Raw genomic sequence first — 24,979 nt, forward strand, 5'->3', positions numbered from 1 at the left:
AACTGAGGCACAGAGGGGTGAAGTGACTTACCCAAGGTCACACAGCAGACAAGTGGCGGAGCCGGGATTACAACCCAGGTCCTCTGACTCTCAAGCCCGGGGTCTTGCCACTAGGCCATGCTGCTTCATGCACATTTTAGATGTGACTGCATCAACCGGTGCAGTGGCAATAGAGCTATAGCTCTCCATGGGAGAACCAAGATAGCGCCGAACCGATCCGTGAAAATCCAGGGGGCAAAGGAAGACTCAGGTAGGGGAAATGCACTGAAACAAACAACTCTCCCTGGTAGTGGGATGGCAGCTTGTGGCAGATCCTGCCACAGTGATGGGAAGGACTTTTCTGCGGGCAAATTCGGGAGACAATCTTCCAGCGTTTGTGGGGGCCCGGGAGATTTCAAGAGGAAGCCAAGCAGAGGCTACGACTCCAGTTGGAAGCTTCTCTAGGACTCCTGGAAAATGAAACAGAAGTCAAAAATAAATCTCAAGTGCTGAAAGAGTGTTTTGGAGTCTATACAAAAATGAAAGAGGCTTTTAAGAGGAAATACTTGACCAATAGCACAGGTTTATTTCAACAGAGGAATGACAAATTATCTCCCAGCTAGTCGTCACACTCCTCACTACAGTTTTCATTCAACTGAGCACAAGATCAAACAACGGGGGCAGGAGAGGGGATGGATGACAGGGCTCCTCTGCAGTTCAGTGAACACCACCACTGAGTGAGAGTTTCCCTCTAATGTCAGGATCACTGATAGAATCTGTGCTGAGCAAGTGTCCCTAAATCCCAGCAAAAGTCACGTGGTCTAGTGGACAGAGCACGGCCCTGGGAGTCAGAAGGACCTGGGTTCTAATTCCGGCCCCGCCGCTTGTCTGCTGCGTGACCTTGGGCGAGTCGCTTCATTTCTCTGTGACTCAGTTACCACAGGGGGATTAAGACTGTGAGCCCCCTGTGAGACATGGACTGTGCCCAACCTGATTACTCCGTATCTACCCCAGTGCTTAGAGCAGTGCCTGGCACTGTTCAGTAAGCGCTCAACAAATGCCAAAAAAAAACACCTAAAAAGACAAAGGCATGAACGTCCTGGCCTCTGATCCTCTGAGCCTGTAACAGACTGTAACGAGGCTGTCACCAGAGTGTCTGTGAGGCAGCTGCACACAACAGTAGCAAGACCCTTGATCCAAAGCATATGGAAGCAGTTAGAGCCTTGACTTTAACTGGTGGCCTTCCCACCAATTAGAGAAATGGATTGTCTCCTTCTGCCACTCTCACTGTAGTGAAACCATACCCCTCTTTTAGCGACTCTCTGGGGAAATTTCTCTGGAGTGTCAGCATAGAAGACCATTCCATCTCTGAAAGGCCAAAAAAGGCCCAGTGCAGTAGTAGAACACACGTAGCAGCTTTGGTTGACACCCTCAAAAGATTACGTCCCCACACACACACACTCCCCGAAGTACCTAAGACAAAGGTGCCAACCAGCTGTTGGGCTTTCTTGCCTGCAGCAGAAAAATCTCAGGCTGACTTGGTGAAAACGTGGGACTAGCTCGGGATATAGGGCGGCAGCAGAAGGATAATAATAATGTTGGTATTCGTTAGGCGCTTACTATGTGCAGAGCACCGTTCTAAGCGCTGGGGTAGATACAGGATAATCAGATTGCCCCGCGTGAGGCTCACAGTCTTCATCCCCATTTTGCAGATGAGGGAACTGAGGCACAGAGAAGTTAAGTGAGTTGCCCACAGTCGCACAGCTGACAAGTGGCATGTTTATAGCCGACTCAAAGTTGAAATGAATCAATGGTGTAGGACTGTTTTTAAAACGGGAAGTCAGGCCTGGGTCTCTAAAGCAGCGTGGCTCAGTGGAAAGAGCCTGGGCTTTGGAGTCAGAGGTCATGGGTTCGACTCCCTGCTCTGCCACCTGTCAGCTGTGTGACTGTGGGCAAGTCACTTCACTTCTCTGTGCCTCAGTTACCTCAACTGTAAAATGGGGATTAACTGTGAGCCTCACGGGGGACAACCTGATTACCCTGTATCTACCCCAGCGCTTAGAACAGTGCTCTGCACATAGTAAGCGCTTAACAAATACCAACATTATTATTAACATTATTTTTATTAAACAAGAGTGTGGCAAGTGGGAGGAGCTGAGAAGCAGCGTGGCGCAGTGGAAAGAGCACGGGCTTTGGAGTCAGGGCTCATGAGTTCGAATCCCAGCTCTGCCACTTGTCAGCTGTGTGACTGTGGGCAAGTCACTTAACTTCTCTGTGCCTCAGTTCCCTCATCTGTAAAATGGGGATTAAGACTGTGAGCCCCACGTGGAACAACCTGATTCCCCTGTGTTTACCCCAGCGCTTAGAACAGTGCTCTGCACATAGTAAGCGCTTAACAAATACCAACATTATTATTATTATTATTAGCTGAGAAGTAATAGTGTCCCACTATACCTACCATTTTTAAGCCTTTAGGGGAGAGAGTACCGAACTGCATTCAGTTGGGGGAACCCACATCCTAAGCAAGAGAGGTTCATGAGGAGAGCCACGAGAATGATCAGAGGCAGGTCTACGATAAGGAATAAGGCTGGTATTCAGTCGTCCGAGTTAAAGGAAAAACCTCTGTTACCATTCGGATTGATTTAACACCTCCTGGCAAGTCTCGTTTAAGATCTACCAACAGCTAAGGGATCCAGAAATGAGATCCTGGTCCTGTAGCCCTGTACTCTCCCAAGCGCTTCGTACAGTGCTCTGCACACCGTTAAGTGCTCAGTAAATGCACTGATAGGTTGATTGACTGATTGCTCTACTCTCGCTCTGACTCTTATTTTCCTTAGGTCTGTGGGCAGGTTTTAGATGGACTTCCCCCACATACCCCCTTTCCTGCCTCAAAAAAAAAAAATCAATTTGGTCCTGGACTGTGAGGAATGAGCAGTAATTTTAAGGTTCATGAGGCAAATGTTATAACAAATAGAAGGCTTTGTTTGGCTGGCCATTTCAGTAACAACACTCCTCTGCTGTAGTTACTGAATATATCACCATTTGGAACACAAAATAGAAAGGAACACAAGTGCAAATCCCCCAGATGCCCAGTAAAACATTCTCTATTCCACTGATCCAAAGCAAGGGTCTTGGACTAACCACCAGACGTAGTCAGTTGACTGTTTTTAATTCTGCCAACAGACTTGCTGTGCAACCTTTGAAGAAGCTACATATCTCTCTGTGCCTTAGATTCTTCTTACAGACCTCTTGAAAATGTTAAGAGATGAATGCCTAATGAATCCCAGTGTCTAAAGCAGTGTGGCTCAGTGGAAAGAGCCCGGGCTTGGGAATCAGAGGTCATGCGTTTGAATCCCGGCTCTGCCACCTGTCAGCTGTTTGACTGTGGGCAAGTCACTTCACTTCTCTGTGCCTCAGTTACCTCATCTGTAAAATGGGGATTAACTGTGAGCCTCACGTGATACAACCTGATTACCCTGTATCTACCCCAGTGCTTAGAACAGTGCTCTGTACATAGTAAGCACTTAACAAATACCAACATTATTATTATTAAAGCACTCTTGAACGTTAGGCAATTTAGGAAGTCTCTGAATTAACTCTTTCAGGCATTACCACTACTTGAGGGCACTAAATGGCACACTCCCAATGCCTGAGAGAATGGATAGAGTTTCCAAAGTGCTTAACTTATTCTCAAGGAGTAGTATTATGCACCAAAAGAACCTAGCTCAATGGATGTGAAGCACCTTTCACTAAGGAGCTCAGATCATTATCATTAATTCATTAAAATATCCATAGAGTATCTCTCCAGATTTTCTGTCCAATACATCTCAACATAATTTACTCGGCTCCAAACTGGTGAGCCAAATTGGGCAACCAAAGTCTCTCGCCTCTCCTCTTTGCTTTTGCACACAAACACACACACACACACACACACACACACATCAGATGCCCATTACTTATTCAACTTTCTCCACACCAACCAAAATACCTAGAGGAAAAAAATAGGGGAATGATCAACCGAGTGCATTTGGGGTGTCAGATATCTTTTCTTTTCCATTAGTCATTAAGACTATATTTAAGGGAAATTTTGCCCATGTTTCCAGTTCTCTTGGCCACGAATCATTAAAATATTGTCTCAAGAAACTGCTGTTTTTCCTTTTTTTAAATATTTGCATATCCATATGTACGCGTGTGTTTGTGTGTCCGTTTCCAAAGATTACGCTACTGATGATGAAATCCTTTCCAGGAGTGTGGATGTGGCTGAAAAGATTGATGGGAGACCAGCACACCCTGTCACACTGTTTGTACTTAAGAATAGACCCTTGCCGCATTCATCTGTTTATCCAAATACAGGACCTGATTCTATTTTGGAGCTTGCCTCTTGGCATCCTGTTTTTCGTAAAGCCTTTGCTCAAGGAGAACGCCCCTCTCCCTGTTGCCGCCCACCAGACTGTGGTGGTTTCCTAATAGTCCCCTGCTATTTCACATTGTTTCAAACTAGGTTTTACTCTGACTGATTCTGCCATCCTAGCCCTCTTTCAAGACTTTCAAGACCCGAGAAGCAGCATGGCCTCGTGGAATGAGCACGGGCCTGGGAGTCAGAAGGCCCTGGGTTCTAATCCCGGCTCGGCCACTGGTCTGCCATGTGACCTCGGGCAGGTCACTTCACTTCTCTGTGCCTCAGTTACCTCAGCTGTAAAATGGGGACTAAGACTGTGAGGTCCATATGGGAGAAGGACTGTGTCCACGTGATTAGCTTGTATCTACCCCAGCCCCTAGAACAGTTGCCTGTCACATAGTAAACCCTTAACGAGAGCCATTAAAAATAAAAGTGCTCTGCTAGCATTATCCGTGCATGTACCTCACTCTGACTGACTCAAATGAGGAGAAGAATTCTATAAGAATCCAAAAAGCCTCTGCAGCAGGGCTTATAATCCTGCTGACCTCCACTGAGAGGGGATATTTTCATGGACATTCAAATAGAGCGACTGAGACATAGACAGTGTGTCACGTGGGATTGGAAAACTAAATAGAACTGAAGAGCTGAACTACAGAATTCAGTGGTTCCCTGTTTGTTCCTTTCCTGTTCATTTTCCTCTTCCTGGATAGGTGGTCTATCTATAGAACTGCCAATCTGGGTGGTTTTTTTTTAGTCAGATCAGGAGCAGGAAAAGTGAACAGGAAATGACACATAAGACTGGGGAAGCTTTAAAGCTAGGGCAGGTAGCAGTAGCTCTTGTCTTATGCTGTCGAGTCGTTTTTGACCCATAGCGACTCCATGGACACATCTCTCCCAGAATACCCCACCTCCACCTCCATCTCTATATGGATACGTTCTGGTAGCGTATCCATAGAGTTTTCTTGGTAAAAATACAGAAGAACCCTTCATCTTCCACACAATAAATGTGCATATCTGCCCTCGACTCTCTCCCACGCCGCTGCTGCCCAGCCTAGGTGAGTTTTGACTTGTAGCAGATGGCCTTCCACTCGATAGTCACTGCCCAAGCTAGGAATGGAATGGACAGGCCTCTGCTCAACTCTCCCTCCCATAGCCGAGACTGGTAGAGTCCTAGAAACTCTCCAGGTACGATCCTGAGAGGGGAAACGATGGGTGGCGGGGTGCGGGGAGAAGCTTCAATTATCTTCTTTTAAAAATTATATTTGTTAAGCGTTTACTCTGTGCCAGGCACTGCACTTGAGCAGTGGGGTAGATACAAGCTAATTAGGTTGGACACAGTCCATGTCTCAAATGGGGCTCACGATCAATTCCCATTTTACAGATGAGGTAACTGAGGCACAGAGAAGTTAAATGACTTGCTCAAGGTCACACAACAGACAAGTGGCAGAGTCGTGATTAAAAATCCAGGTCCTTCTGACTCCCAGGCTTGTGCTCAGATTGGCTGGGTAATCCCTCAGGAAGAGAAGGTTTAGTTTTTGGATAGGTTACATGACTTTCCTGAAACAGCTTGTCCTAGAACCAACTAGAAAGGATAACGTATGTGCTGGATTCAATTCCGAGTGGTGGACAGGATCGGAGAGAGATGGTATATGGGGAAAAACCACTCTGCAGTAGGGACCAAAACTCAAGCACATATAACTGAAAGCTCCTTGAGGACAGGGAGCCTACCTACTATCCCCATTGTAACCTCCTAAATGCTCAGTACAGTGTCCTGCACAGAATAAGTGCTCACTGTTTACTATTGATCAACTGACTGATTTTTGCTGGGTGTGGGAGGTCAGAAAGATCCAACACAGGGGGGCTTTCATTTGAGAAAAAGAAACTACAAAAAATACAGCACTCCGCTAAGAAGTAGCCAAAAGGGGTAACTGATGGAGTCTCCGGTCAAGAACAATCAATCGATCAGTGATATTTCAGTCAGTCACTTACTGTGTGCAGAGCAGTGTTCCGAGTGCTTGGGAGAGTACGATACAACAGAGTTGGTAGACATGTTCCCTGCCCACAACAGGCTGACAGTCTCAAGGGAACGACGGATGAGTCTCGATCCTAAAACTTCGGGCCTCAAGACCTGGTGTAAAGGAATTAATTTTACTTTAGTGATTTTCCCAGTGCCACTCCCGATCTCCTTTCTCTGCCGGTCCCGTTCCCTTTGGGGCAAAGAGGGCATCAACTAGTAGGCGGGCAGGGCTGCAGCATATCGCACAGTGAATGTGTGATCTGCGCTCACGTCGGCTACAGGCAAAACCAGGATTAGAACCTAGGTGTCCTGATTCCCAGAGCTGTGTTAACACCATCTTAGAGGCCCAGGGAAAATATGGGCCCCAGAACAACAACCAGATAACCAGAAAAAAGTCCTGCCTGGCTAAGGGGAAAGGCAAGGCCATGTTGCTTCTTGGCATATCTCTGGTCCAACTGATCTATCTTTAAATTTTGAAAGCTGTCAAATTGCTGTCAGAATACCCCAACTCAACCCTTCGAAGCTATTTCTGACAGCTCAGATTCTAAGAGTTCTCTTATCCCAAAAGTTGCTAAAACTGACAGTCCAAAACATCTCTACTTGGATGTCCTCCTGTCACCTCAAGCTTAACATGTCCAAAACAGAGCTCCTTATCTTCCCATCCAAACCCGTCCTTCCCCTGCCTTTCCTATCACTGTAGACGGCACCACCGCCATCCTTCGTCTCACAAGCCCGTAACCTTGGCGTTATCCTTGACGCATCTCTCTCTCATTCAACCCTCATATTCAATCCATCGATAAATCCTGTCGATCCCACCTTCACACCATCGCTAAAATCTGCCCTTTCCTCTCCATCCAAACTTATCACGTTAATACAGTCACTCATCGTATCCCACCTGGATTATTGCATCAGCCTCATTGCCAACCTCCTGTTTCTCCCCACTCCAGCCCATAATTCACTCTGTTGCCCGGATCAGCCCCTCAGGACTTACATACAGACCTGTAATTTACTTATTTATATTAATGTCTCTCTCCCCGACCCCACCAGACTGTAAACTCATTGTGGGCAGGGAATGTGTCTTTTCATTGTTATATTGTACTCTCCCAAGTGCTCAGCACAGTGCTCTGCACACAGTAAGCTCTCAATAAATACAACTGAATACATGAACGAATTAAAAAGTCCATCCTCTCACCTGAGTGAGGACTGGAAGTTCATAACAAGTGACAGGCAGATAGGTGCAAACAGGAAATCAGGCTGGCCAGAAAAGAGTTCAAGGGGGGCCAAAGCAAATAAAAAAATATTTTTCTACTATAGCAAAAACTGGAATCTGGCTGGGGAACCAGTGTTGGTTGGAGGGCAGAACGTAAATTTAAGGGAGGAAAAGGAGCTGATCGAGAGGTAAAATGAATATTTTTTTAGTTTGTTTTTCCTGAGAAAGATGTTAGCAATTCCCACACCCAAGTTGTTTTTTTGTAGCCGACAGGTCAGAAGAACTGGATCAAATTGTGGTGACCAGACAGGATGTTTTAGAGAAAACTGACAAACTAGATGTAAACAAATCATTGAGACCAGATGGCGTCCACCCGAGAATTCTGAAGGAACTCAGCGGGAAGTTGCAGAACTCCTGGCAAGTGTAATGGGAAATCGTGCTTCACTAATCTGCTGGAATTCTTGGAAGGGGTCAACAGGCATGTGGATAGAGGGGAGCCAGTGAACATAATATATCTGCATTTTCAAAAGGCCTTTGACGTGATTCCACACCAAAGGCTTTAAAAAAAAGAATGAGTAATCATGGGGTGGGAGGGAATGTTCTGGCTGAAAGATAGGAAACAAAGGGTTGGGATACATGGACAGTTTTCAGGGTGAAGTGTACATAATGGGGTTCCCTGAGGATCTGTTCTTGGCCCTGGAAGAGGGTGGATGCATTGAAATCTCCATTGACTATGAAGCTTTTCCAGGTGGTTAACCGCCATGCAGATGGGAACCTCAGAGAGCCGAGTGAGTAGCCTGAAAAATGGCAGATGAACTTCAGGGAGAGCAAGTGGAAGCTGTAACGCTTCCGGAGAAAAAGAAGCCAGTGACAACTGTGCGATAGCAGTGGGCTGGGAGCTACTGGTTGTTACCGATCGTTGGTCCTGTTCTTTTAAATCACGTGTCCGATACGGAGCGGCAGCCAAAGAGGCCAGAGGGATGCTAGACATCATCAGGAAGGGGATTTCTAAAGGAATGCTTTTGCCACTGGAGGAAGTCTTCACGCTTACAACATAATTAGTTCCTGAAAACTGCGCCTAAGTAAAAACACTTTGTCAGAACCAATTTTCCCACAAGAGCAATGTTGTAGTGGGGGATTAATTCCTGAATCACGGCCCGATACCCTATTTTTACCCAAGTTACCCAGAACTTTGTCCCCAGTTACGAGTAAAACAGTAGTAAAGAGGGAGGGGCTGGTGCCCTTGAGGGGTGGAAGGAGCTACACAGCCGCTGCGCAGGCCATCCCTGACCCCTTCATCCTGTCCCAGTCCAATCCCAGTCTCCCAGCCTAGCAGAGGAGCAGCATGGCCAAGTGCAAAGAGCCCAGGCCTGGAGTCAGAGGACCTGGGCTTTAATCCCGGCTCCACCACCTGTCTGCTGTGTGACCTTGGGCTAATCACTTCACTTTTCTGGGCCTCAGTTACCGCATCAGTAAAATGGGGATTCCATACCTGTTCTTCCTCCTACTTAGACAGTAAGCCCCATGTGGGACAGGGACTCTGTCTCACCTGATTATCATTTATCTTCCCCAGCACTTAGAACAATGTCTGAAACATAGTAAGTGCTTAATAAATACCATTTAAAAAAAAAAAGTGAAGGAAAGATAGGGGACCGCAGCAGGGAGAGAGAACAGGAAATCCACGAGGAAGGAAGGGGTGCAGTTGCATAATGTTTACCTTAAAGCATCAATCAATCAATCAATTGTATTTATTGAGGGCTTACTGTGTGCAGAGCACTGTACTGAGCACTTGAGAGAGTACGATAAGACAGAGTTGGTAGTCTGTTCCCTCCCACCAAGGAGCTTGCAATCTAGAGGGGGAGATGGACAGTAAGGTAAATTAAAGATATGTACTGAAGTGCTGAGCCAGATGTCGTGAAGTCAGACCCAGTGTCGTAAATCTGAAACAGGGTGTAGATTAAGAGGCACTGGAAGTATCGTTCATAATAGCTCGATAGTTGTTAAGTTGCAGACTGCCTGTTTATAAAACCTCGGAACACCTGAACCTGGACTCCTTGCAGTTCTGGTTGCCACAACTTAGGAGAAGCATCAGTCCATACTCAATGCTATTTATTGAGTGTTCACTGTGCACAGAGCACTGTTCTAAACACCTGGGAGAGAACAATACAACTCAGTTGGTAGACATGTTCCCCACCCACAAGGAGCTCACAGAATATACCTCTGTGCATCTTTGAAATCCACTCTCCAGTAGTGTCCTCTTTGATCATATTTATGAATTCATCTGCTCTCTCGATGCCTGAGGCCCGATTTTACCTGGTGTTGGAGAAACCAGAACTCCTTCATCTGTTTCACCATCTCGCAATGATGCATTAGATTTTCCCAGTTCACTGAGGTCCTTGTTGGACATCGATTCCTCTGAATGAGATGGGATTTTTTTTTATGGTGTTTTTAAGTGCTCACCATGTGCCAAGACTGTTCTATGCACTGGGGTAGATGCAAGGTTATCAGTTACGACACAGTCCCTGTCCCACGTCGGCCTCACAGTCTAGGTAGGAGGGAATAGTATTTAATCCCCATTTTGCACATGAGGGAACTCGGGCACATAGTAAGCACAAATACCATGGGGAAAAAACAAAGTTCTACAGGTAGCAAATGTGACAGTGTAGCAGGGTAATAATAATAATGATGATGATTTGTTAAGCGCTTACTATGTGCCAAGCACTGTTCTAAGCGCTGGGGGGATACAAGCTGATCAGGTTGTCCCACGTGGGGCTCGCAGTCTTAATCCCCATTTTACAGATGAGGTAACTGAGGCACAGAGAAGTGAAGTGACTTGCCCCAAGTCACACAGCTGACAAGAGGCAGAGCCGGGATTAGAACCCATGACCTCTGCCTCCCAAGCCCAGGCTCTTTCCACTGAGCCCCCACGCAACTTTCACACGCACCTGATGCCAAAACAATTGTCTGTCACATCTCAGGCGTATTGGTCACACTCCCACAGAAGTACAGAATTCACCACCTTTGTACCCTGAAGAACAGTTAATGTTCATTCAAATTAATCTGTGTTTTTATTTGGAGTCTTATGTAACTGTGAAATTGAATGTCTTTGTCATCTATTCATATGCATGTTTTATTTATGTGCCAAAGGTCCCGTTCCAGCCAGCTAATGTTCAGGGTGGGAGTGGGTGATCTGGGAATGACAGTATTATCATTATCGCTATTATTATTATTACTTAAGAATTGTGGCATTTGTTAAGTGCTTTCTATGTGCCAAGCACTGTACTAACTGCTGGGGTAGATACAAGATATACAGGTTGGACACTATTCCTGCTCCATGTGGGGCTCACAGCCTAAGTAGGAGGGAGAACAGGCATAGAATCCCCCTCTTACAGATGAGGACACTGACGGAGACTAGTTAAGTGACTTGCCCAAGGTCACACGGCAGGCAGCCGGGATTAAAACCCAGGTCCTCTGACTCCCGGGTCCGTGCTCTTTCCACTAGGCCACGCTGCTCTGACAGTAGAGAATGACCCACAGGCTCCCAGAATGATGGAATCGGTCGATCGATTGTATTTACTGAGCGCTTACAATGTGCAGAAGGTGGAAATGCCCCGGCATGTCAAGTCAGAACAGGACTAACCGCACCTCCCATCCAGCCGCCCACCCACCACACCACACCACACCACCACCACCACATATTCACATGTGCAAACGAGGTTTGGTTTTGTTAGCTACAAGAATGAATAATTCACAATTGTACAACTAAGGGTTGATGCATCCCCACATCCCATCTTCTGATATTCAAGTGTTTTCAGCTGCCAAATGTTGACCAAGCCAATTATTAAGCTACAAGTAGCCTTACCTAACCGGTCAGTCCTAATCCAGAACTTAATCCTAAAACATAACTTTGATTCTGACCCTTGGCTAGAGCCTAATCCTAACCCCAAATAATAATAATAACCATAATAATAATTTTTGTTAAGCGTTTACTATGTGCCAAGCACTGTACCAAGTACTGGGCAGATACAAGTTAATCAGGTCCCACACAGGGCTAAGAGTCTAAGTAGGAGGGAGAACAGGTATTGAATCCTCATTTTACAAATGGGGGAACTGAGGCACAGGGATGTTGAGTGACTCACCCAGGGTCACACAGCACACAAGTGGCGGAGCTGGGATTAGAACTCAGATCCTCTGACTCCCAGGCCCGTGCTCTTTCCAGCAGGCCACGCTGTTTCTCGAACTCTTGTGCTAACCCTAACATTAGCCCCTGATCATGGTCCTAACCCCAACTCCGGCCCAAATCCCCACCCTTGACCTAACCGGATCCTAATTTTTCCAGAACCGTTCAAGTCATGGGAGGGCTATCCTGCCTTCTCAGTTATCTCAGCAAAACTCCCAAAACATTCCTCACTTGACCTGAATATAAGTAGATGGTTCCAGGAGTTGTAGCGCCCAAACCACCAACTTCTACTTCCAGTGTATGAAGTATATTTCTGAGATTAGAAGTCTCTGGAGCACATAAATCTTCCTCCAGCACCATTTTGGAATTGGTCTGGGTACTGGGTATCTTACCTACCTCACCTCACTAATCTCAGCCCACACACTTGGCTCCTCTAGTGACAGCTTGCTCACTGTGCCCCGATCGCGTCTATCTTGATGCCGACCCCTTGCCCATATCCTCTCTCTGGCCTGGAACTCCCTCCCCCGCGCACACACAGACACGTGATAGACCGCCACTCTTCCCAGCTTCAAAGCCTTATTAAGGTCACATCTCCTCCAAGAGGCCCTCCCTGATTAAGCCCTCTGGCTCCCTCTCCCTTCTGCATTGTCTATACACTTGGATCTGTGACACTTGGGCATTTGACATTTTCCCACCTTCAGCCCCATAGCACTTCGGTACATATCTATCAATTATAAATTATTTATTGATATTAATGTCTGCCTCCCCCTCTAGAGTGTAAACTCACTGTGGGCGGGGGACGTGTCTACCACGCTGTCGTATTGTAATCTCCCAAGCGGGTTGTTTTTTTTTTTAATGGTATGTGTCAAGCGCTTACTGTGTGCTAGGCACTGGGGTAGATACAAGCTAAAGGCCACGCTGCTTCACTTCAGACCCCTTAAGTACAGTGCTCTGCACACAGTAAGCACTCAATAAATACCATTCCACCTGCCCCATTCAGGTTGTCAGTCGATCCACCCTGGACCTGAAGACTGCCCCTAATGTGGGCTATTGAGTAATTCTCTAGCTGTTTTGTTCCATGCCAATAACTCGCCCAGGTAATTTAGTACCTAGGTTGGATTTCATAGGGGCCTGAATGATCCCAGTGGCTGGTTTCCATGGAGCAAGCTAACCAATTGCTTAACTTTGTACTTTCAACGAAACTATGAAAACCCAGCCACTACTAATGGAACAAGTAGCGGTGGTATTCCGCCCTCACTCTAGGCTGGGACACGGAGACCCAGAAAGGTTAGCTTGACATGACCTAGGTCTAGAAGGAAGCCCACTTGGCATGTAATTCAGAATCCCAGATAACCAATAAATTGCTTAACTTTGTACTTTCAACGAAACTATGAAAACCCAGCCACTCCTAATGGAACAAGTAGCGGTGGTATTCTGCCCTCACTCTAGGCTGGGACACGGAGACCCAGAAAGGTTAGCATGACATGACCTAGGTCTACAAGGAAACCCGTGGCAGAATTCAGAATCCCAAGCTCCTAGCTCTCAGTCGCTGTCCTCTTCACTCTCTTCAGATTGCATCTTGGATCCGAAATGCTGCCAGAGTGTCCCACCATAATTGTCAGCCGATCAGGGGCGAGGAGGCCTCTGGAAATTCTCCCATCAGTCCTAGAAAATTAAATAATAGGGAAGATTGTTACACACCCACGCAGGCAAACATTTTTTATTCGCATCTCCAGCCCTAGTAAGTTCACCATTCCCATCCCCAGATCGGCCAGTTACTTCTCTCTGCATCCCCAATTCATTCAAAACCCATCATTTTTCATTTTTATTCTCAACTGAACAGTTCATATAGACACCTGGGAGTTATACAATGGCTAGGCAGGTCTCTATCGAGCAATTCTCCTCAAGCTAAAGTCTGTACCAGCACTAATTCATCACACTGGATGGAATTCCTCTTAGCCGACAGAGTGGAACAGCCCCGGCAACCCCCGCAGGCGAAAGGCCAGTCAGACTTTAGGGAACAGACTTAGGGGAGTTGAGTGGCACGGCGAAGTGGCAGAGAGCCTGTCTGAGAGTCAGAGAACAGGGGTTCGAGTCCAAGCTGTGCCGCTAACCTGCCAGGTGACCAGGGGCAAGTCACTTACCTTCTCGGTGCCTCAGTTTCTTCATCTGCAAAATGGGGAAAATAATATCTGCCTTTCCTACCTACCTCACAGGGTTGTCGCGAGAGCAAAAATGAGTTAGTTAACACGAGGACGCTTTGGGAATAAACGCGCCACAGAAAACCAAGGCATTTAGTGAAGCAGTGTGGCCCAGTGAAAGAACACAGACCTGAGAGTAAGAGGATCTAGGTTCTAATCCCAGCTCCACCACTTGTCTGTTGAGTGACCTTGGGCAGATACAAGTTAATAAGGTCCCACACAGGGCTAAGAGTCTAAGTAGGAGGGAGAACAGGTATTGAATCCTCATTTTACAAATGGGGGAACTGTGCCTCATTTCCCTCATCTGTAAAATGGGGATTAATATTGTGAGCCCCATGGGGGAAATGGACTGTGTCCAACCTGATTAACTTGTAGCTACTCTAGTGCTTAGAACATTCCTCGACACACAGTAAGCACATAACGAATACCATAATTATCATTATTATGATTATTAATGATTATTAACAGTTCATCAAGGCCCACTTTCTCTCAGCAGCAGGGCTAGCCCCACAAAGGTGAGGTGGCAGGAAAGACTGCATGACCTCAGAAATCTTCCAGCATGGGTAAGGTAGGATAGAGATGGACCTTGCTATGCACTGGGCTGTGTACCCTTAAACATTTTGATACTCACCCCAGCCCCACACACTTTTGTGCAGAGAAGCAGCATGATCTAGTGGAAGAGGGAAGGGCCTGAAAGTCAGGGGACCTGGGTTCTAATCCCGGCTCTGCCCCTTGCCTGCTGTGTGGCCTTGGGAAAGTCACACGCTCTCCGTGCCTCAATTTCCTCATCTATAAAACGAGAAGTCAATACCTGTTCTCCCTCCTAATTAGACTGTAAGCCCCATGTGGGACAGGGACTATATCCAGCCTGATTAACTTGTATCTACCCCATTGCTTAGTATGCTACGTGGCACATAGTAAGCACCTAACAAATACCAATATTAATTTTATTATTGTAGCCAATCTTATTTACTGAGCACTTACTGTGTGCAGGGCAGCGTACCAAACACTTGGGAGAGTACAATACAACAGAGTTGGTAGACAACGTTCCCTGCCCATTAAGACCTTACAGTCCAGAGTGGAGCTTACAGTCTAGGGATATCCATACACTCTAGTATTTCCCCTATCCCTAATCTACTTTCCCCTCTCAGGGTCGCACCTGGAGAGTTTCCAGTACTCTACCAGTCTCAGCTACAGGAGGAAGAGTCAAGCAGAGGCCTGTCCATTCCATTCATAGCTGGGGCAGTGGCTTCTGAGTGGAAACTCAAGTGAAAACTCACCCATGCTGGGCAGCAGCGGCGTGGGAGGGAGTCGAGGGCGGAGACTCAAGTTTACTGCGCGGAAGGAGGCAATGGTAAACCGCTTCCAGATTTTGACCAAGAAAACTCTATGGATCCACTACCAGAACGACTGAGGATGGAGAGCGGGGCCCTCTGGGAGAGATGTGTCCGTGGTGTCGCTATGGGTCGGAAAAGACAGCGTGAGACAAGACAGTCTAACGTCCGTCTCTCCCTGTAGACTGTAAGATCTCTGTGGGGAGGTATTGCGTCTACCAACTCTGTTGTACTGAATTTTCCCAAGCGCCTACTATATTGCTCTACACACTGTAAGCAGTCAATAAATACCATTGATTAACTGATCGATCGATTGATTGTTAAAACCCATCGGCCCGGGAGGATTTGCTTGAGACGCAGCAACGAAGAGCCAGCTGCTGCAGTGTAAAGCGGGAAGTGAGGATCAATCACACTCCCAGGAGCACTCCACTTACCAGAGGACCGATTCGAAAACTCAAATAAATTGCTCCTTTTAAGCGACTGCTTTTTTCCTGCATTGCTTTTCAAAGCATTTTGAGTCACAGTGAAACATGAATGAATAGTTCTATCTACTTGCCACAATTTTCTCACGCCAAGTAAAATCAGCAGCCTACTCTTCAGCTTAAGCTGCCACCCATATTGCCCTTGGTGTAGCTGAACATCCTCAAGTGATTTAATTCCCTGAGGAAACAGGTTAGTGTGTGGAGTCGATCAAACCCCTAACCGTGCAGAATCACCTGTGTCTGGGCTGTACAGATTGGAAAGGACATGCTGTATTTTATCAATTCTCTTTTGACCCTGAAGGCAAACGATTTCTTCTGTTCTCTAGGCGGAACTCTATTTTGAGTCTCTAACCAGGCCAGAGCAATGACCTTTTGGCTGTTTTTATCTGTGCACATGAAGCCGTCTTTCAGAAGTGGGGGTGGAAATCACCTTATTCTTTTTTTATTTGCCGCTCCGATTTCAGTCCCTCACGGAAACCACTTAGGAGAACAAAACCCCACAGAGTAAAAGTCATGCTCATTGGGCACATTTCTACAAACACACAGAGATGAGGATATCTACTGTGGTACCAAATGAGCACCCCATTACTATTCTTGTGGATCCCGTGAACTTTGACACTTCAAATGAAATTGCTTTCAAAATTTTTCGTTTGGAAATTTTAGTGGATCAAATCAGTCATACCAAAACACCCCACTTAAATCTTTGACAGAGAACACACACACACAAACACACACACACATCCTTTGAGTGAGATATTTTATTGACCTATGCGAGTATGGTTGATAAGGACAATGTGTGATTGAGCACCCCTTCTGCTTCTCGCTCTAGTGGAGATTGCCCTTGTTTGCCCACAGTGCTTGACGTTGCCTTGGTTTCTCCCTCTTGGTGTCATAATCCTGAAGAACCTCTGCTCCAAGACAGTCACATCGTCTCTGATTGTTGCATGCCAGACTCAAACTTAACATGTCAAAACCAGAACTCCTTATCTTCCCACCCAAACCCCATCCTCCCCCTGACTTTCCCATCACCGCAGACAGCGCCACCATCTTTTCTGGCTCGCAAGCCCATAACCTTGGCATTATCCTTAACTCCTCTCTCTCATTTAACCCACGTATTCAATCTATCATTAAATCTTGTCAGTTTCAACCTTCACAGCATCGCTGAAATCTGCTCTTTCCTCTCCATCCAAACTGCGACCACATAAATCCAACCACTTATCCTATCCTGCCTTGATTACTCCGCCGCTTGTCAGCTGTGTGACTTTGGGCAGGTCCCTTCACTTCTCTGGGCCTCAGTTACCTCATCTGTAAAATGGGGATGAAGACTGAGAGCCCCATGTGGGACAACCTGATCACCTTGTATCCCCCAGCGCTTAGAACAGTGCTTGGCACAGAGTAAGCGCTTAACAAATACCATCATCATCATTATTATTATTATTATTATCAACCTCGCTGCTGATCTGCCTGCCTTCTATCTCTCCCCGCTCCAACCCATACTTCACTCTGCTGACCGGATCATCTTTCTATAAAAATGTGCAGTCCATTTTTCCCCACTCCTCAAGACGCTCCAGTGATTTTACCCATCCATCGCCGCATCAAACAGAGACTCCTCACCAACGGCTTTAAAGCAGTTGATCACCTGGCCCCCTCCTACCTCTCCTCACTACTCTCTTACTACAACCCAGCCCACACACTTCGCTCCTCTAAGCCACTTTGCTCCTCTTTTCACTTTACCTCGATCTCATCGATCTCGCCACCAACCTCTCGCCCAAGTCCTGCCTCTGGCCTGGAACGCCCTCCCTCTTCATATCCGACCAACATTTACTCTCCCCACCTTCAAAGCCTTCTTGAAGACACACCTCCTCCAAGAGGCTTTCCCTGACTAAGTGGCTGTGCCACTTGCCTGCTGGGTGACTTTGGGCAAGTCACTTCGCTTCTCTGTGCCTCAGTTCCCATATCTGTAAAATGGGGATTGAGACTGTGAGCCCCACATGGGACAGAGACTGTGTCCAACCTGATTCGCTTGCATCCACCTCAGCAATCAGTACAGTGCCTGGAGCACACAGTAAGCGCTTAGCGAATACCCCGATTATTATTAAGCGGCGGAGCGGGGATTAGAACCCGTGACCTTCTGCCTCCCAGGCCCCTGCTCTAACTATTAGGCCATGCTGCTTCTCTACTATGCCTCGCTGCTTCAAAAGTCTCTAGGAAGCTGTGGCTAAAGGAGCAGAATTTCAGGCTCCTCGGGATTCAGAGTCCACGGCACGTCCGTTGCCAGATCAATGGCTACTGCAACCGTTAGCTTTCCCCCCTGAGGTTCTATGAAGCCTCATGCCGCAGGTGCTGATATTCTTCCCACCGCGGTAATGGAAACCAGGATGGGATGAAATCTCCTTGATAACGCAGATGGAAGCCGGTGCCGGTTCCCGGGGCGGCAGCGTGGCTGGCGCAGAAAGCAAGCTCGGGGCAGGAGCCCTGGGTGACAGCCGTGGGGGGGGGGGGGGGGGCGAGAGTGCCAGGAAACGAGGCTGTGGTTCCCGGGCGTTTCCCTCGGCCACCGTGAAGAGCCTTGGGTCTGGGACTTCGGAACGAAGCATCCATTCCAACAAATTGACCGTGGTGCTGGCGGCCCCCATGGGGGCACACGGGGCAACAAGCGAGTAGGTGGGTGTGAAGTGCATGTGAAGGTTTTTTATGTTCAGGCCCCAATGTCCATGGCCTGGTGCCATGACCCAGCAGGCCGTTGCCCTGGTAGCCACTGTGGACTTCGCCACCCAGGCTGGCCATAAATTGTTAAAATTCCTCCCAGGCCTGGCCCCTTCACAGACAGCCCCAGGTGGCTCTCCGGGCAGAAAGCTTCACCACCGGTGGCATAACCCCTGCGGACAGAACCGGCTCAGAACTCAGGTTTCCTGATTCCCTGAACAGTGCTCTTTCCACTGGACCAATATAATAAGAATAATGGTATTCGTTAAGCGCTTATCTATGTGCCAGGCCCTATACTGAGCGCCGGGGTGGATACAAGCACATCGGGTTGGACACAGTCCCTGGCCCACGTGGGGCTCACAGTCTCAATCTCCATTTTTCAGGTGAGGGAACGGAGGCCCAGAGAAGTGAAGTGACTTACCCAAGGCCACTTTAAAGCCAATGGCACGAGTTTTTGTTTGATGCAGAGGTGGTTGAGCAACCACTGGCGGTTCTTGAGAAGTGGGGAATTATGACCTTAATTTTTTTATAGAAAAATTGGGGAGAGACAGGAGGCAGGGAGGTCAGTGAGAAAGCTGATAAAGTAGTCAAGGTGAGATAGGACAAGTCCCGTGAACCCCATGCAGGACAGGGACTTTGTGTCTGACCGGATTATTTTGCATGTACCTCGGTGCTTAGACAGTGTTTGGTACCAAACAGGTGCTTAACAAATCCCACAGTTATTACTATTATCGTTATTATCATGCTCAAATACGGCTGGGTAGAATAGGTTGAGCAAGACTGGCTATAATATGCTGCCCTGTTTTACTTGGCGAGAGGGAAAGAGTGAGAAAAGTTCTGTTCAATTTTGACACATTCAGCCCTCTCACCTTGGAATAATCTTAGGACCTTGATAAACTCGGGGCTTTGAAACATTTTCACCAGCTCTCCAAGGTCTACTAATGGGGTCAAATGCCTTTGTAAAATCTAGAAAAGATTTATGAGTTTGACCATTCTTCATGGCTTTAACTGAAGTAGTGACTTCACTGTTTTGGGAGGAAAGCCACGACTCCACATGCTGCTAGGCATGCTGTTCTTCCTCGCTAGTGGTAGATGTGTTTAAAGAGATCATTGGAATAGTAGTAGGAGTAATAATAATGTTGGTATTTGTTAAGCGCTTACTATGTGCAGAGCACTGTTCTAAGCGCTGGGGTAGATACAGGGTAATCAGGTTGTCCCACGTGAGGCTCATAGTTAATCCCCATTTTACAGATGAGGGAACTGAGGCACAGAGAAGTTAAGTGACTTGCCCACAGTCACACAGCTGACAAGAGGCAGAGCCTGGATTTGAACCCATGACCTCTGGCTCCTGAGCCCGAGCTCTTTCCACTGAGCCACGCTAATGTACCGCTGGTATTAAAGATATTGAGCATCCACTGGTGCAGTGTACTGTACCAAACACTTAGGAAAGTACAACAGAAATATCAAACAGGTTCCTTGTCCACAGGGCCTTCCATCTGAATGGGAGAGGCGGATCTGAATATATTTAAAATAAGGGGATCGGAGGATATCGGCGCATGTACCTAAGTGTTGATGGAGCCCTTATGTACATGAACGCTAGAGAGTTGACGTGACTTGAGTGTGTGAAAGGCTTTTAGGATTAAGGCTTTGAAGATGGGAAGAGCAGTGATTGGTTGGTTTAGGATAAGGAGGGAATTCTAGGGTGGTGGCACAGCACGATGGAGGGGACAGAGGCAGGAGAATCAAGAGCGAGGTACAGCTAGGTTAGTTAGGGAGGAACGAAGGCAGAAGCTGGAGAAAAGGGCTGACAGAAAAGATGGGGAGAGTTGATGGAGAAACCTTGAAGCCAATCCCTAGGAGTTTTTCCCTAGATGCGGAGGGATATGGATAGAGTCCCTTTAGACTGTAAACTCCTTGTGGGCGGGAACACCCCTACATCAAAAAGAAACTCCATACCAACAGCTTTAGAGCACTCAGTTGCTCCTTTGTCGATGCCTTTTTTCCTTTCCCTCATTTCCCTTTCTCTCATTTGCCTCTCCCCACTCATTCTCCTCTTCCCTTAGGCCCTTTCCCAGGTTCACCCTTCTTTATCTGGCCTTGCCCAGGTCTTGCACGTGATCTGACTGACAAGTTTCCATTCCTATCCTTGACCCCATTCTGGATCTTGTATCTGTACACAAAACTGCTGACTGGGGGAAGGGAACCTTTCCTCCCTGCCTTCCCCCACCCCCCCACCCCAGCCCCCCGCCGACCCTTAGCCCTTTCCTTTCTTCCTTCCTTTCCTTTCTTCCCTCCTTTCCTTTCCTCTCCGCCCACTTCTCTTTCATAACACAGATGGGAGGAGAAGGAACTGGAAAACTCAGTGCAGGTAAGTAGGGACACTACAGATTATAGTAAATCCTCAGAGGGAAAAAGCAGAGGCAAAAGAAGTTTTCAACAGATTCTTAACAGATTACCTCATTTTTCTAATTTAAAAAAATCCCCATTATACTTGAAGAAAACGCCAGTGACAATGAAGTTTCAGCAAAATAGGCTGATAAAGAACCCTTGGCGTTTGGCCACACGTACCCATAGACGTCCTTTGTCGGCCCACTGTGTTGTTTTCCAAGCCTGAGACCATTTTCGCTTTTGCCATCTTGTAGCAAAATCCTCTGGGACCTTGGTAATTCATACTTTGGGCCAGTGTACCTCAAACTGGAGTCCACAACTGTGAGCATCACAACTCATTTAGCACGAATATCAAAACAAACCTTTTCACGAAGGTGGGAGGTCTGATCTATGGAAAGGCGCAAAGCCAAAAGAGAGAAAGAAAATCAAATTTTTCTCTTGAAATGCATTGTGTTCACCGAGCTAGGCCTAGAGCTTTTTCCTATAGGTGACTTCCTCGCCTCTTACTGCTTATTCCTTGACTGCATCTTGTGAAAGGCTAGTAGGGTTATTTTGTTGCTTAAAATTTTTCTTTACTGTCAACAATCTATTGAGAAGGATGAAAAGAGTTCACACCTTCTTACTTTGTTTTCTGAGCTAAATCAGTTTGGTGCTTGTGGTGTAAATTTCAGTGGAAGAAACACTGTTCTGTGAAAACACAGTTTCATCCTGCCTACAGAAAGAACAAAAGAAACATGCTAGCTTTGCCCCATTAAATTCCAGCAGAAGAAACATTGATCCTTGAAAATAGAGTACAATAAAACAAGTGCATTCTGAGTGCAGAAAGAACAAAAGACGCTTTGCCCCATTTCCTTTCCTAGACGTGGAAGGGAGGGAGGGAGGAGGAGGGAGGACAAATGGGGCGATTGCCCAGGCCCTGCTCCGAGCCAGGCTCTATATTTAACTTCCCTGAGCCTCTGTTACCTTACCTGTAAAATGGGGAATTAAGACTGGGAACCCCATGTGGGACAGGGACTGTGTCCGACCTGATTAACTCGTATCTACCCCAGCACTTAGAACAGGGGTTGGCACGTGGAAAGCACTTTACAAGTACCGTAATTATCGCTATCATTATCATTAGGCACTCCGCCGATTTGGGAATGGGACACGATAGTGGTAATAGCGACAGCAACCATGACCCTTCTGCATCAGCGGGCTGAGGGTAGCTGGACTTCTCCAGCAGAAGGAGCAGAAGGGGTTCCTGGAAGAGCTAGGCTACTGGCCACTACTACTGGATTAGTGGATGCTATAATTCCCCCTTCTAGGGACTGGTCCTTCCCCCATTGAAATTCCCCACCCCTGGGATGTTTGGCCCACACCAGCCTGTCCTTCTCCTTGCACCCCCCCCAACATACACTCCCTGCTCCCCCAGCGAGCCAGCCCCCGTAGATAGAACCAGCCTCCTGTCTTTCCCCGCTCCAGTCCATGCTTCGCTCTGCCGTCTGGATCATTTTTCTCCAAAACTGTTCAGTCCACATTCCCTCTCTGCTCAAGAATCTCCAGGGGTTGCCCATCCACTCCTGCATCAAACAGAAATGCCTTACCCTGGGCTTTAAAGTATTCAATCGCCTTGCCCCTTCCTACTTTACGTCCCTGATTTCCTACAACCCAGCCAGCATGCTTTGCTCCTAACACCAATCACTCACTGTAACTCAATCTCGTCTATCTCACCACCGATCCCTCGCCCACATCCTGCCTTTGGTCTGGAACTCCCTCTTTGTAGCCAACAGATGATCCCTCTCCCTACTTTCAAAGCCTCATTAAATGCACATCTCCTCCAAGAGGCCTTCCCCGACTCAGCCCTCAATTCCTCTTCTCCCACTCCTTTCTGCTTCACCCTCGCACTTGGATTTACACCCCTCATTCACCCCTCCCTCGGCCCCACGGCACATCTACATATCGGTAATCTATTCACATTACCGTCTGTCTCTCCCTCTAGGCCTTACGCTCATTGTGGGCAGGGAACGTGTCTACCGACTCTGTTTTACTGTGGTCTCCCAAGCGTTTAAGTCAGTACTCTGCACACAGCAAACGCTCAATAAATACAACTGATTACAAAGTATACACTTTCCCCTGCAGATGATTCGCCGTCTCTACAAGGCAATGACCTAGATCATTCAGGTCCCCGACTGGTTGGAACTACTGGTTCCAACTAAAGATCTTTGAGCAAGTATTTTAATTCCTTGAACTATCTAGAAAAGTCAGGTCAGTATATTTTTTAGCTCTGAATTAAGCAGATAATCTGCTGATGTACCCGGGCTTGCTGGAGGCGAAATAAAATGTCTATTTTCCCAATTATGACACCCCATCAAGCCACCAGAGCACTCCTGGAGACATTTGTTTTTCAACAGGCAGCCCTCAGACTGACTACATAATACACAGTTTTCCGGAACCAATTAAAATAAATCACTGTAAATCAGAACTAATTTTCCCATAGGAACAGTGTTATAAATCAGGGATTGGCTTCTTAACTATGATCAGCTACCCTATTTTTGCTGAAATTTCCCCGAATTGTGAACTCAATTATAGATGAGTAATGTGGTTACATTAATCTATTAATACTGAGTCACAGATGTTCCATGAGAGATAGCTGACTTTTATTCAGGGGGCATTAAAATGATGTGTCAACCCTCTCTTCTCCCTGTCCCGAGGCTCCACTTCCCACCACCCTCTTTAAACTTTCCCCCGTCACCTTTTATCAACAGGTTTCTCCATTTCTTCTCAGTTTCTGTTCCCTCCCCCCAGACCCTCAGCCCACAAACACCCCCTACCCCCGCCAGACCATAAAGGTTAGTGATGGAAATTCCAAACGAGTCCGCTGTAAAAGCGAAACAGGATGGAAATGTGGAAATGTGGAAAGTACTCTTCATTAACTCAAAGAGCCTGAAGTCGAAAATAGCCTGCATTTCATTGTTAATTTTCATTTGTAAATACGGAGCAGCCCGGCCTGGTGGAAAGAGCACAGGCCTGGGAATCGGAGGACCTGGCTTCTAATCCCGACTCTGCCGTGTGCCTGCCGTGTGACAGTGGGCAGGTCACTTAACTCCTCTGCACCCCAGTTACCTCATCTGTCAAATGGGGATTCAGGAGTGTTCTTCTTCCTACTTAGTGAGCCCTGTGTGGGACGGGGATTGTGTCTGTGTCTGACCTCATTTTCTTGTATCTTCCCCAGCTTTTCAAACAGTACTTGACCCACAGTAAGCACTTTACAAATACCATAGCCCTTATTGTATCTGTGCCCTTATTTCTGTTTTTACTCTATCTTTACCAATGCTCTGTTTGTCTTCCCCATTGTACTGCAGGGCCTTTGAGAGCAGAGATTGTACCCTATACACACTCAAGGGCCTCGTAGAGTGATCTACACAGAGCAAGGGCTCCTTTAACGCTGTTGATGATTCATGCATAATTCTGTGTAATCTTGTCTTTCTCTTCCTCTTTTCTAAGCTGGAGCCCACTTTTGTTCTCCTTTACCATGGTGACTAATCTTCCTCAGCCATTTATCTTGTTTTTCAGGAATTCTCATTTTCAGTCATTACATTGCTTGCGGCCACATTTCTGCAGGGGGCAAGTCGGAGTACACGGCATCTGATGAGCCTGTGGGGGGGTAACTGTTCATTTTGAGAGCAGGGGCATTAGTTGGAAAGGAGCAGAATGTTAATGGGGGAGGGCTTCCAGGGGCAGAAGTGTCCTCCTGCCCCTTAATGGGGACCCAAAAATCCCAGGCTTCCAACCACAGCCCGTGGCTCCGGCCAGCTCGAGGGCCCAGAATCAATCAATCACTGGTATTTATTGAGTACTTCCTGTAGTGCAGAGCACTGTGCTGAGCAGTTGGCACTGTACTAAATGCTTGGCGCTGGGCAGCGAGCTTCCACCAGGACCTGGAGCCTAGTAGGGTGAGGGGAGCCTCCGCTCCGGCCCCAGCAGCCTGGAGGAGACGACGGGCGCTTCCAGCTTGTCCCCACGATCCTGGCTCGCTCCTGGAGCTTCTGCTAGAGTCAAGGGCAGGTTGAGCGTCCAGCCTGGCCTCCAGCTTAGTAGGCAGTG

General features: G+C 47.2%; 1 non-coding gene across 1 annotated transcript; it reads right to left on the minus strand.

The window, feature by feature from the left end:
* Positions 1 to 5,443: 5,443 nt before the first annotated feature.
* LOC114808365 lies at positions 5,444 to 5,581 on the minus strand. The gene has a single exon (XR_003756211.1). It is a non-coding gene; the product is annotated as a small nucleolar RNA SNORA7 (small nucleolar RNA).
* Positions 5,582 to 24,979: the final 19,398 nt, after the last annotated feature.

Source organism: Ornithorhynchus anatinus, chromosome X5, assembly GCF_004115215.2.
Source record: "Ornithorhynchus anatinus isolate Pmale09 chromosome X5, mOrnAna1.pri.v4, whole genome shotgun sequence".
Taxonomy (NCBI): domain Eukaryota; kingdom Metazoa; phylum Chordata; class Mammalia; order Monotremata; family Ornithorhynchidae; genus Ornithorhynchus; species Ornithorhynchus anatinus.